The sequence below is a fragment of the Oncorhynchus mykiss genome, chromosome 14 (assembly GCF_057628025.1).
Source record: "Oncorhynchus mykiss isolate SJ-2025 chromosome 14, ASM5762802v1, whole genome shotgun sequence".
Lineage (NCBI taxonomy): Eukaryota > Metazoa > Chordata > Actinopteri > Salmoniformes > Salmonidae > Oncorhynchus > Oncorhynchus mykiss.
This window is the reverse complement of record NC_143035.1, coordinates 14,495,081-14,508,720: the sequence shown is the minus strand read 5'-3', so window position 1 is coordinate 14,508,720 and position 13,640 is coordinate 14,495,081. Positions and strand designations below refer to the sequence as shown.

Genomic DNA, 13,640 nt, shown 5'->3' with positions numbered 1-13,640 from the left:
AGACGAGTTCAATGCTCATTCGGTTTAGGAGCGCTACAGGAATGTGCACGTTTTTGTTCTAGCTCAGCACTAACACACCTAATTGTATTATTCAAGTGTTCAATTATTATAAACTACACAATTTATGTTCATGCTGAATTTGAGGAGTTACCATCAGATAAAGGATATGAGATCACATATGGATTATTTATGTCAATGTCAGTGGAGGCTGCTGAGGCGATGACGGTTCATTATAATGTCTGGAACGGAGCAAGTGCAATGGCATCAAACACATAGAAACCATGTGTTTGATACCATTCCCCTCCAGCCATTACCACAAGCCCATCCTGCCCAATTAAGGTACCACCAACCTTCTGTGGTCAATTTGTAGGGCAGGCCACTTGAGACTTCTCATGTTGGTGCTCGCTCACTCATGTGAAGGATGTGTGGAGGTCTACCTGTGAACTGTGCACCCAAAATTCAGTGATGCAACATGTTTCTCCAGTCAAAGATAATGAAAAAGCTAATCTTGTGCCATTGATTAGGTTTGACCTGGAGTTTGACCTACAGGTTTAGGATCTTAATTCAACCAGTATTTTCTGCAGCGACATGATTTGAACGTTTAGTCCATAATGTTGCTTGATCTGTGGTTAGGCTATTAACTGGGCAAAATTAGTCGACATGAAAAGTGAAATTATGTTATTATAAGAGTGTGTTACTACGTCTTATTGAGTGAATTTATGTGCTCTATACATACAAAAGCATTTGGATACCGTTTCAAATGAGTGGATTCGGATATTTCAGCCACACCTGTTGTTGACAGGTGTATCAAATCGAGCACACCGCCATGCAACCTCCATAGACAAACATTGGCAGTAGAATCGCCTTACTAAAGAGCTCAGAGACTTTCAACGTGGCACCGTCATAGAATGCCACCTTTCCAACAAGTCAGTCAGTTCCTCAAATTTCTGCCCTGCTAGAGCTTCCCCGGTCAATTTTAAGTGCTGTTATTGTGAAGTGGCTCAGCCACAAAGTGGTAGGCCACACAAGCTCACAGAACGGGACCGCAGAGTGTTGAAGCGTGTAGCATCTAAAAATTGCCCCCCGAATGCAACACTCACACTCACTAGCACTCACTCACGAGTTCCAAATTGCGTCTGGAAGCAACGTCCGCACAATAACTGTTCGTTGGGAGATTCTTGAAAAGGGTCACTATGGCTGAGCATGCTCAAAGCCAAGCGTTGGTTGGAGTGGTTTAAAGCTCGCCGCCATTGGACTCTGGAGCAGATGAAACGCATTCTCTGAGATGATGAATCTCGCTTCATAATCTGGCAGTACGACAGACAAATCTGGGTTTGGCGGATGCCAGGAGAATGCTACCTCCCCTATGCATTGTGCCAACTGTAATGTTTGGTGGAGGAGGAACAGTGGTCTGGGGCTGTTTTTCATGGTTTGGGCTAGACCCCTTAGTTCCAGTGAAGGGAAATCTTAATGCTGCAGCATACAATTACATTCTAGACTATTCTGTGCTTCCAACTTTGTGGCAACAGTTTGGGGAAGTTGATTTCCTGTTTCAGCATGACAATGCCCCCATGCACAAAGCGAGGTCCATACAGAAATGGTTTGTTGAAATTGGTGTGGAAGAACTTGATTGGCCTGCACAGAATATATTTAATTAACGATTGGACCTTCACTTCATCGAACACATTTGGGATGAATTGGAACGCCGACTGCGAGTCAGGCCTAATTGCCCAACATCAGTGCCCGACCTCACTAATGCTCTTGTGGCTGAATGGAAGCAAGTCCCCGCAGCAATGTTCCAACATCTAGTGGAAAGCATTCCCAGAAGATTGGAGGCTGTTATAGCAGCAAAGGGGGAACCAATTCCACATTAATGACCATGATTTTGTAATGAGATAGTCGATGAGCAGGTGTCCACATACATTTGGTAATGTAGTGTAAATCACAACATTCATCTGCATTTCCTGCTGCACAGAAAAATTCTCAGCAACAACAGAGTGATCAAATGTTTCGTGAAATTCAATCAAATCAAAATCAAATGTATTTATATAGCCCTTCTTACATCAGCTGATATCTCAAAGTGCTGTACAGAAACCCAGCCTAAAACCCCAAACAGCAAGCAATGCAGGTGTAGAAGCACGGTGGCTAGGAAAAACTCCCTAGAAAGGCCAAAACCTAGGAAGAAACCTAGAGAGGAACCAGGCTATGAGGGGTGGCCAGTGCTCTTCTGACTGTGCCTGGTGGAGATTATAACAGAACATGGCCCAGATGTTCAAATGTTCATAAATGACCAGCAAGGTCAAATAATAATAATCACAGTAGTTGTTGAGGGTGCAACAGGTCAGCACCTCAGGAGTAAATGTCAGTTGACAGGAGAAATACTCCAACCCAATCCACTGAACACATCTGAAACATTGAAAGTGTGATCTTGTAAGAAAGACCTCTAGGCCATTTATAAGCACCTTATTACACAGTAATGATAAAAAATCCCAACGTCAAAAATATTGCTCTATTTGTCAGTATCATTCTACGTTACTGTACATTTTAGCACATAAGCACTTTGACTTTTGAGATCCTACTGTAGCCTATAAGCAATGTGCTACATCTCAGGCTTCAAATGTAGGTTGACTGTAATAGCATTACAGAAATTCAACATTAGGCCTACAGCAAAGAAACGTATTCTGACAAGATTCTCCTCATGTCTTGCCCAAAAACCAACATTTATTTAATTGTGATTTTCATTGTGATTCCCCAATTTTCTAAACCTTTATATCTGAGTTTTCTTTCTGAGAGTTTCGCGGAATTCTAAAATATATAAAAAATGTATCACAATAATTGTTTCTTCGAAATGAATTGGGAGCTCGATACAATGTTGTCTGTTCGTCTACTCTCATTCAACCCTCCTCCCCCTCGACTAACCCTCCTCCCCCTCGACTAATCTGCGCATGCTCAGCCAAGCTCCAAGAGGTGTTTCGGCCTGTTTCGGGATTGGCCGGACTTTTTCGCCTCTTTGTTTTACTGATAGTGGATTTAAATCGGATTCAACCCAATGTCCAGCGGACTGTACTGTTCCTAAACAGGTTAGTTATTTTGACTTGAAGGATTTTAGGCGTATTAATGCATTGGTGCGTCTATTGGTGATTTATGGCTGCGATTTGTATTGTTCTTATTCATTTTTGTCTGTGCCTTTTCCGCTTGGTGGTATGGGCATGCTATACGTGTTGTTTTATGTGCCTATGTGGTAGTGTATGGCGGCGCCGGGCCCTGCAGTTAGACACCGGGATCCTTTTCAAGGAAAAGTGCATTAGAAGGGAGGGTGTGGATAGCAGTAAAGCTCTCTTTTTGTTCTATACGACGGGAGCTCTCGTAGACGCTCACATGTCTCCCATAATATTTGTGTTGTTTGGAGCGACAAACCAATCTTTCCCATTGCCTGGAATGTTCTTGAAAAACCATGGTCCACCATTAACCCTTTCGGGCTTCGAAAGTTCGGTGTTAATGCACGAGGGTGTAGTTGTAGCCACCTGATTAAATCTAGACAAAAGAGAGTTTATGATTAGAAGGGGCTATTTCGCCCCCATCTAACTGTATGGAACTGTGACATTGTGGGATTTTGGTGAAGGGCCGAGCCAACAAGTCTCTCTCTTTTGGTAGCTAGATTGATGTCTTGTAATAAGGGACAGCAATATGTCAATTGCTCCGAGGGACAAGCCACAATAGCCAAGTGGCTATACAAGCTAAACTTAGGTGGGTTTTCCTGGCTTCAGCCTATGTAGGGATTCAATGTTTTTTTACTGTTACAACAATAAATCCCAAAGGCAGGCAGGCACAAACATCCTCAACTTTCATTGTATAATTGACTACTTAGCATATTACTAGCCAATATTCTCTATGTTACTTAACCTGTAAATCATAAATATATCTCAACATGAACAGCTTCTTCATTCCTGGTTGACATAGGTTATGCAAATGTCGTAGTCAGGGAAGAATTGCAGAGAGCCATTCATTGGCTATGTTGAGTGTTGTTGATCAGGATCTCTAGTCCACTCAATCAATGAGACAGTATCATTAGAGCAATAAAGAAAGCTGTATTTCTCTTCATAACAGCCTTTGTTATGAACAGGCTTATCTAACAAATCCACTCACACTTTACAAAGAAACACAGTAGCCATACAAAAATTCCACATGAAGGTGTTGATTGCCCCTCCATGGTGGTGGAAATACTGGCCATTAGGCTACAGCTTCGTGTTGTTCTCTCTGTCCATGATGTTATGGCTAGTATGTCCAGCAGTGTATAGAATAGCCCATGTGTAAAGTTGCTCTTATACCCGTGGTAACACTGTAATTAGCCTACTATGACATCAACCTCGTTGTTACATTGTAGTTATTACATTGTAATGAGGTTGAGGGGTTTTGGTAATTATACAAGGGTCTACCACCTAAATACATTTTACGGAAATGCCAAATTCCAAATAATTTGGGGAATCCACCAACATTTTGGGATTAAGGTCCGTTCCATAAAGTTCTATTCCATACCAAATTCTTTGTCAAGGTGTGTTGACTGTTGTTACTGAGAATCCCAATCAGTGACCAGCAGAGCAAAACAACAGATGAACCATAAACCAGACATCACCCCCTTGAACCATATCTCACTACACCCCTTCTTGAAATTATGTCAGCATATACAGACACAAGAAAATGGTAACACATTGTTGTTATAGACCTGGTGAATGACAAGGCCTATTCATTTTGTGAATAAAACCAGACCTGTGTTGGCCTGTCACTTTTTCTACACTCGTGAGGGGATTAGGATTACACCCGTAGAGGGAAGTAGGTCCTAACTGTAACAGTTTACTTCCCTGACTGTTGCTGTTGTATGTCAACATTAGGGCCGGGACGATACCAGTATCGCGATACCTGTTAGTATCGTAGCAAGGAAACAAAACACAAAGCAGATTTAACTTCTTTATGAAAACAGCCATAATGTTTGAAACAAACATCATTGTGCTTTCATCCAGAGTCACATTTATTTATTTTCCAAGTTAAAGCACACAATATTTTACATCCAGCAGGTTTTTAAAGGACTGAAGAGTTAGGTCTGCTTTGTGTTTTCATTTGTGCAATGGAAAAAATATTGCAATACTGGTATTGTCACAGCCTTAGAGACATATCGAAAACTGGTTCACACAACAGGTTATGTAAGTAAATTCAGTGGTTTGACACACACACGTGGTTTGACATACAGTGCCTTTGGAAAGTATTCAGACACCTTGACCTTTTCCACATTTAGTTAAATTACAGCCTTATTCTAAAACTGGTTTAATAGTTTTTTTGCTCATCAATCTACACACAATACCCCATAATGACAAAGCAAAAACAGTTAAAAAATATATTTAGCTAATTTATTGGGGAGAAAAATTGAAATATCAGCATTCAGACCCTTTACTCAGTACTTTGTTGAAGCACCTTTGACAGCGATTACAGACTTGATTCTCCTTGGATATGATGCTACAAGCTTGGCACACCTGTATTTGTGGAGTTTCTTAAATTCTTCTCTGCAGATCCTCTCAAGCTCTGTCAAGTTGGATGGGGAGCGTTGCTGCACAGCTATTTTCAGGTCTCTTCAGAGATGTTAGATCTGGTTCAAGTCTGGGCTCTGGCTGGGCCACTAAAGGACATTCAGAGACTTGTCACGAAGCCACTCCTACATTGTCTTGGCTGTGTGCTTAGGATCGTTGTCCTGTTGGAAGGTGAACCTTCTCCCCTGTCTGAAGTCCTGAGTGCTCTAGAGCAGGTTTTCAAGGATTTCTCAGTACTTTGCTTCGTTCATCTTTGCCTCAATCCTGACTAGTTTCCCAGTCCCTGCTGCTGAAAAACATCCCCACTACATGATGCTGCCACCAACATGCTTCACTGTAGGGAAGGTGCCAGGCCAAAGAGTTCAATCTTGGTTTCATCAGACCAGGGAATCTTGTTTCTCATGGTCTGAGAGTCTTTAGGTGCCTTTTGGAAAACTCCAAAAGGGCTGTCATGTGCCTTTTACTGAGGAGTGGCTTCCGTCTGGCCACTCTACCAAACAGGCCTGATTGGTGGAGTGGTGTGGAGATGGTTGTCCTTCTGGAAGGTTCTCCCACCTCCACAGAGAAACTCTGGAGCTCTGTCAGAGTGACCATTGGGTTCTTGGTCACCTCCCTAACCAAGGCCCTTCTCCCCGAATGCTCAGTTTGGTCTGGCGGCCAGCTCTAGGAAGAGTCTAGGTGGTTCCAAACTTCTTCCATTTAAGAATGATGGCCACTGTGTTCTTGGGGACCTTCAATGCTGCATAAATGTTTTGGTACCCTTTCCCAAATCTATGCCTCGACACAATCCTGTCTTGGAGCTCTATGGACAATTCCTTCAACCTCATGGCTTGATCAAAGGAACAACTACTGATTTTATATCCACTGGCTGTTACTTACTAAGTTTGACAGATGGGCCTATAGCCTGTTAGGCCATATTCCAAGGCTTGGGGAAACACTATCATTCATGCATTTAGCTACATCTCTGAATTCTAGCTTACTGATGGGCACTGGACTGAATCCAGATACACTTGTCAATTCAGCCAATTTGAGATTGGTAATGTGAAGGCTGTGTGAAGCAATTCAAGTAATCCAATCACAAATCAAACACTAGACCCTGCGTCCTATGGTCTTCTGGACGTCTGAGAGGAATACATGTTCAGTGTGTCACTTTAACTTGTTACCACACTATTGCCATGTTATTCCCACTTTAGTCTGTGTTGCAATGTAAAGTTCTCCCTTAATTTCAGTAACAAATACGATTTATTTGAGAAACATCTGTGACAAACGTGTGGGGCAACGGCTAGTCTACCAAATTCAGACTCAATGACGATTCAACTGTGTGTTAGCTTTCAGACGGGCTAAATTGTTCAAATTGGATGTTTCGGCTGTGTTCATGAACCGAATAGGTTGTGACTTGCTTATATAGTGCCGGTTCCAATTTCTAATGGTGTAATGTCTGTATTGAAGGTTCCGTTTTAAGATGTGTTAGTTTACAACAGCCTTTTTGTGGAGGTGTTGAAGTCTGATGTTTAACATAGCTCTGTTTTTTTTAACAATGGCAAGAGGACTGCACAAAATCATTACAGTGTTTACATACAACGCATTTCTTTGTTTCCTTCTCTGGAGAAGGATTATATAGAACCTTCAAATGGCTGCTTTCTACTCTCTCATTGTTCTCATAGCTTCAAACTATTTATCCACAGTCAAGCACCCCGTGTCATCACACTTGCACTGCTGCACCCATTTAGGGTGAAGTGACCTAAAGCGACCTCTCAGGTACCAGACTCTATAGCAAGTTATTACTTTACTCGTGGGTCAGTGGTGTCATTCCCCTGTGGGTCAGTAGAGCGGGCACTTGGACCTAAGGAGGCCGACTGACACTCTGACAGATGGAATTCAGCGGGATCATGCCTGGCATGTACTTTACTAATTAAAACGAAGGCCATGGCAGCCCGAAACACAACTGTTTTATACTAGAAGTCACAAAAATGACTTTTTTTTTTAAAGCGAGTGAAAGTTGTCTTTATCAAATTATTTTTGGCTGCATCTCCAAATTGGAGATTGTTGATGCACTGTCCACCTACAACCAAGCCTATACCAGTTCAAAAGACACAACAAACACACCTTGAAATTAACTGATGAACAATCACACATCATTCATGTGTTTCAAGAAAATGATTTATTTAGGATACATTAATGCTGAAGGGCCATAGCCTTCTATTAGCTTAAATAACACCAGCTGGCCTCGTCAAGTGTATCTGAACATAGAGCCTTAATTGGAACACTAGCCATGGTTTAGTTTGTGTCATGCCAGACAATCTTTGAAGTAACAATTGGTTTAGGATACACTTCATATGTGGAAATATACCCCCGTCCCCGTCCCCTTTGCCATGCACTGTCGTGGAATCTAGGGCATTCATACACATGTTTTCAACATGCAGATTCCACAGCATATGTTTTAGTTAAAAAATATAAACTTTACTTCAGGTAAAAACTCGAAGGTTGACATTGTTTTCTCGTTACCGCAAAAGTGAAAACAGAGAGCTGTGTTATAGACTGAAAATGTAGGCCTAGGCATGAATTCTACTATACTGACAACTTCTACATCCTCTACAAGACACATTTAAACAAAAATTGCCTAGTGCAGGGATCATCAACTAGATTCAGCTGTAGGCCGATGTTTTTTATCTTAAGCGGAGGGCAAATTGACCACAAGAAGCCCAAACAGCTATAATATGGAACTAAAACATAATCATTTAAAACCTAGCTTACATTTATATACAATCACGTGTCTCTCCGTTATGCGTCGGAATACTTGCAGCTGTATTCCTGGTGTTTTTACAGTCTTTCATGTCCAAAAATGAAAATTCGAACCAAAAAAAAACGTATAAAACCCCCGCGGCCCGTCAGTTGGGGAATCCTGCCCTAGTACCCCAGAAGAGGGCCCTGGCTATCTAGCAATTTGATTCAAGGCAAACCCAACCACTAGATCAAAGTTATCTTATTTTTATATATTTATATACAGTGCTTTCAGAAAGTATTCAGATCCCTTGAGTTTTTCCACATTTTGTTACATTACAGCCTTATTCTAGAATTGATTAGATAAAAACAGATACTTATTTACATAAGTATTCAGACCCTTTGCTATGAGACTCGAAATTGAGCTCAGGTGCATCCTGTTACCATTGATCATCCTTGAGATGTTTCCACAACTTCATCAGAGTCCACCCGTGGAAAATGCAATTGTTTGGATTTGATTTGGAAAGGTACACACCTGTCTATATAAGGTACCACAGCTGACAGTGCATGTCAGAGCAAAAACCAAGCCATGAGGTTGAAGGAATTGCTCGTAGAGCTCCAAGACAGGATTGTGTTGAGGCACAGATCTGGGGAAGGGTACCAAGACATTTTTGCTGCATTGAAGGTTCCCAAGAACACAGTGGTCTCCATCATTCTTAAATGGAAGAAGTTTGAAACCACCAAGTCTCTTCCTAGAGCTGTCCGTCCGGCCAAACTGAGCAGTCGGGGAAGAAGGGCCCTGGTCAGGGAGGTGACCAAGAACCCGATGGTCACTCTGACAGAGCTATATAGTTCTTCTGTGGAGATGGGAGAACCTTCCAGAAGGACAACCATCTCTGCAGAACTCCCCCAATCAGGCCTATATGGTAGAGTAGCCAGACGGAAGCAACTCCTCAGTAAAAGGCACATGACAGCCCGTTTGGAGTTTTCCGAATGGCACCTAAAGATTCTTTGACCATGAGAAACAGGATTCTCTGGTCTGATGAAACCAAGATAGAGGGGTCTGAATACTTTCCGAAGGCATTGTGTATTTGTGTATATGTATGTATATATATTCTTCAGGTGTATATATATATATATATATTATTTGTTGTTGTATTTTACCCCCTTTTTCTCCCCAATTTCGACCTTGTCTCATCGCTGCAACTCCCCTATGGTCTCGGGAGGCGAAGGTCGAGTCAGGCTTCCTCTGAAACATGACTCGCCAAACCGCGCTACTTAACACCCATCCGCTTAACCCGGAAGCCAGCCGCACCAATGTGTCGGAGGAAACACCTATAGGATTCCCAGTCAAGGCCGGTTGTGATATAGCCTGGGATCTAACCCAGGTCTGTAGTGATGCCTCTAGCACTGCAATGCAGTGCCTTAGACCTCTTCGCCACTCGGGAGGCCCCCAAAGTTCTCTTAAATATAGTTTTTAGCTGATGGCCTGTGCTACTGAGTTAATGAAAGAAAACAACATGGCTTGTTTGTTCCTTATCCCCTCCCCCTGTATCACTCCTGTTGCAGTAGTCTGATCAAATCAAATCAAATGTTATTGGTCACATACACATGGTTAGCAGATGTTAGTGCGAGTGTAGCGAAATGCTTGTGCTTCTAGTTCTGACCGTGCAGTAATATCTAACAAGTAATCTAACAATTTCACAACAACTACCTTATACACACAAGTGTAAAATAAGGAATAAGAATATGTACATATAAATATATGAATGAGCTATGGCCGAACAGCATAGGCAAGATGCAGCAGATGGTATAGAGTACAGTATATACATATGAGATGAGTAATGTAGGGTACGTAAACATGATATAAAGTGGCATTGTTTAAAGTGACTAGTGATACATTTATTACATCCAATTTTGAATTATTAAAGTGGCTAGAGATTTGAAGAAGTATGTTGGCAGCAGCCACTCAATGTTAGTGATGGCTGTTTAACAGTCTAATGGCCTTGAAATAGAAGCTGTTTTTCAGTCTCTCGGTCTGAGCTTTGATGCACCTGTACTGACCTCGCCCTCTGGATAATAGTGGGGTGAACAGGCAGTGGCTCGGGTGGTTGTTGTCCTTGATGATCTCTTTAGCCTTCCTGTGACATTGGTGGTGTAGGTGTCCTGGAGGGCAGGTAGTTTGCCCCCGGTGATGCGTTGTGCCGACCTCACTTCCCTCTGGAGAGCCTTATGGTTGTGGGCGGTGCAGTTTCCATACCAGGCGATGATACAGCCCAACTGGATGCTCTCGATTGTGCATCTGTAAAAGTTTGTGAGTGTTTTTGGTGACAATCCGAATTTCTTCAGCCTCCTGAGGTTGAAGAGGCGGTGTTGCAGAGGCGCTCTTCACCACGCTGTCTGTGTGGGGGGACCATTTCAGTTTGTCCGTGATATGTCGAGGAACTTTACATCTTCTCCACTACTGTCCCGTTGATGTGGATAGGGGGGTGCTCCCTCTGCTATTTCCTGAAGTCCACGATCATCTCCTTTGTTTTGTTGATGTTGAGTGTGAGGTTATTTTCCTGACACCACACTCCGAGGGCCCTCACCTCCTCCCTTGTAGGACGTCTCGTCGCCGTTGTTGGTAATCAAGCCTACCACTGTAGTGTCGTCTGCAAACTTGATGATTGAGTTGGAGGCGTGCATGGCCACGCAGTCATGGGTGAACAGGGAGTACAGGAGAGGGCTGAGAACGCACCCTTGTGGGCCCCATTGTTGAGGATCATCGGGGTGGAGATGTTGTTTCCTACCCTCACCACCTGGGGGCGGCCCGTCAGAAAGTCCAGGACCCAGTTTGCACAGGGCGGGGTCGAGACCCAGGGACTTGAGCTTAATGACAAGTTTGGAGGGTACTATGGTGTTGAATACTGAGCTGTAATCGATGAACAGTATTCTTACATAGTTATTCCTTTTATCTAGATGGGTTAGGGCAGTGTGCAGTGTGATTGCGATTGCGTCGTCTGTGTACCTATTGGGGCGGTAAGCAAATTGGAGTGGTTCTAGGGTGTCAGGTAGATATGATCCTTGACTAGTCTCTCAAAGCACTTCATGATGACGGAAGTGAGTGCTACGGGGCGATAGTCGTTTAGCTCAGTTACCTTAGCTTTCTTGGGAACAGGAACAATGGTGTCCCTCTTGAAGCATGTGGGAATAGCAGACTGGGATAGGGATTGATTGAATATGTCCGTAAACACACCAGCCAGCTGGTCTGCGCATGCTCTGAGGACGCGGCTAGGGATGCCGCCTGGGCCTGCAGCCTTGCAAGGGTTAACACGTTAGCTGCGGTGAAGGAGAGCACATGTTTTGGTAGCGGGCCGCGTCAATGGCACTGTATTTTCCTCAAAGTGAGCTATGAAGTTGTTTAGTTTGTCTGGGAGCAAGACATCTGTGTCCGCGACGGGGCTGGTTTTCTTTTTGTAATCCGTGATTGACAGTAGACCCAGCCACATACGCCTCGTGTCTGAGTCGTTGAAATGCAACTGTACTTTGTCTCCATACTGATGCTTAGCTTGTTTGATTGCCTTGCTGAGGAAATAGCTACTCTTTTTTTATTCGGTCATGTTTCCGGTATCCTTGCCATGATTAAAATCAGTGGTTTGTGCTTTCAGTTTTGCACGAATGCTCCCATCAATTTACGGTTTCTGGGTGTGGAAGGTTTTAATAGTCACTGTGGGTACAACATCACCGATGCACTTGCTCATAAACTCGCTCACCGAATCAGCGTATACATCAATTTTGTTGTCTGTGGCTATCTGGAACATATCCCATTCCACGTGATTGCTTCAATCTTGAAGCGTGGAATCAGATTGGTCGGACCAGCGTTGAAAAGACCTGAGCATGGGCGTTTCCTGTTTTAGTTTCTGTCTATAGGCTGGGAGCAACAAAATGGAGTCGTGGTCAGATTTGCCGAAAGGAGGGCGAGGGGGGGCTTTGTATGTGCCACTGAAGTTAGAGTAGCAATGATCCAGAATTTTGACAGCCCGGGTCGAGCATTCGATATGCTGATAAAATTTAGGGAGCCTTGTTTTCAGATTAGCCTTGTTAAAATTCCCAGCTACAAAAAATGCAGCCTCAGGATATGTGGTATCCAGTTTACATAGAGTCCAATTAAGTTATTTTAGGGCCGTCGAGGTGTCTGCTTGGGGGGGGATATACACGGCTGTGATTATAATCGAAGAGAATTCTCTTGGTGGATAATGCGGTCGGTGTTTGATTGTAAGGAATTCTAGGTCAGGTGAACAAAAGGACTTTAGTTCCTGTATGTTGTTATGATCAGACCACGACTCGTTAATCATAAGGCATACAATACACCCACGCACTTCTTACCAGAGAGATGTTTGTTTCTGTCGGCGCGATGCGTGAAGAAACCGGGTGGTTGTACCGACTCTGATAATGTATCCAGAGTGAGCCATGTTTCTGTGAAACACAGAATATTACATTCTCTGATGTCTCTCTGGAAGGCAACCCTTGCTCGAATTTTGTCTACCTAGTATACTCGTGGGCGGTGTGCCCGTCTACGGAGCCTGACCAGAAGACCGCTCCATCTGCCCCTTCTGCGGCGCCGTTGTTTTGGGTTGCCTACTGGGATCCGATCCATTGTCCTGGTTGGTGGTCCAAACAGAGGATCCGCTTCGGGAAATTCGTATTCCGGGTCGTAATGTTGGTAAGTTGACGTTGCTCTTATATCCAATAGTTCCTCCCAGCTGTATGTAATAAGCCTTAAGATTTCCTGGGGTAACAGTGTAAGAAATATTAAATAAAAATACAAAATACTGCATAGTTTCCTAAGAACGCGAAGTGAGGCGACCATCTCTGTCGGCACCATCATCATGATGATGATGATAGGGTTTCGTCTCCTTGATAATATCTGTGTATCTCCTTGATTATGTCTGTGTTCTATGCGCTACCCGAGATGGGTTCCATTTTGTCAAATTACAGCAATCACTGTCCATTGCCTTACCCCGTACATAAACGGACCAGGGAATCAGCTAGGGCCTAAATGTACTACATAAAAGAAGGCCTTCTGGCATCCCATCACGTTAGTGCAGCTTGCTTCACTTTTGATCACTTGTATTGTCTGTCTGTCCCTACTGCCACCAACTCTCATTCACGCGTCAGTCAAGACCTTCAGAGTATTTAGAAGGGTAGAATAAACAGTGTGTGTGTGTGTGTGTGTGTGTGTGTGTGTGTGTGTGTGTGTGTGTGTGTGTGTGTGTGTGTCTGTGTGTGTCTGTGTGTGTCTGTGTGTGTACGCGCGCGAATGCACGTGTGTGGTGTGTGTGTTTTTGAAGTGAATCC

The 13,640-nt window shown here is 43.4% G+C and overlaps 1 protein-coding gene across 2 annotated transcripts in view; it reads left to right on the top strand.

The window, feature by feature from the left end:
* Positions 1 to 2,943: 2,943 nt before the first annotated feature.
* Positions 2,944 to 13,640, top strand: part of LOC110488874 (polycomb group RING finger protein 3) — a 43,626-nt gene continuing 32,929 nt past the window's right edge. The window contains exons 1-2 of one of the 2 annotated variants that reach the window (XM_021561311.3): positions 2,946 to 3,080; positions 12,833 to 13,005. The gene's annotated coding sequence lies outside the window, so the exon portion shown is untranslated. Of the gene's footprint in view, positions 3,081 to 12,832; positions 13,006 to 13,640 lie in introns of both variants that reach the window. The other variant, XM_021561310.3, reaches the window with a different exon arrangement.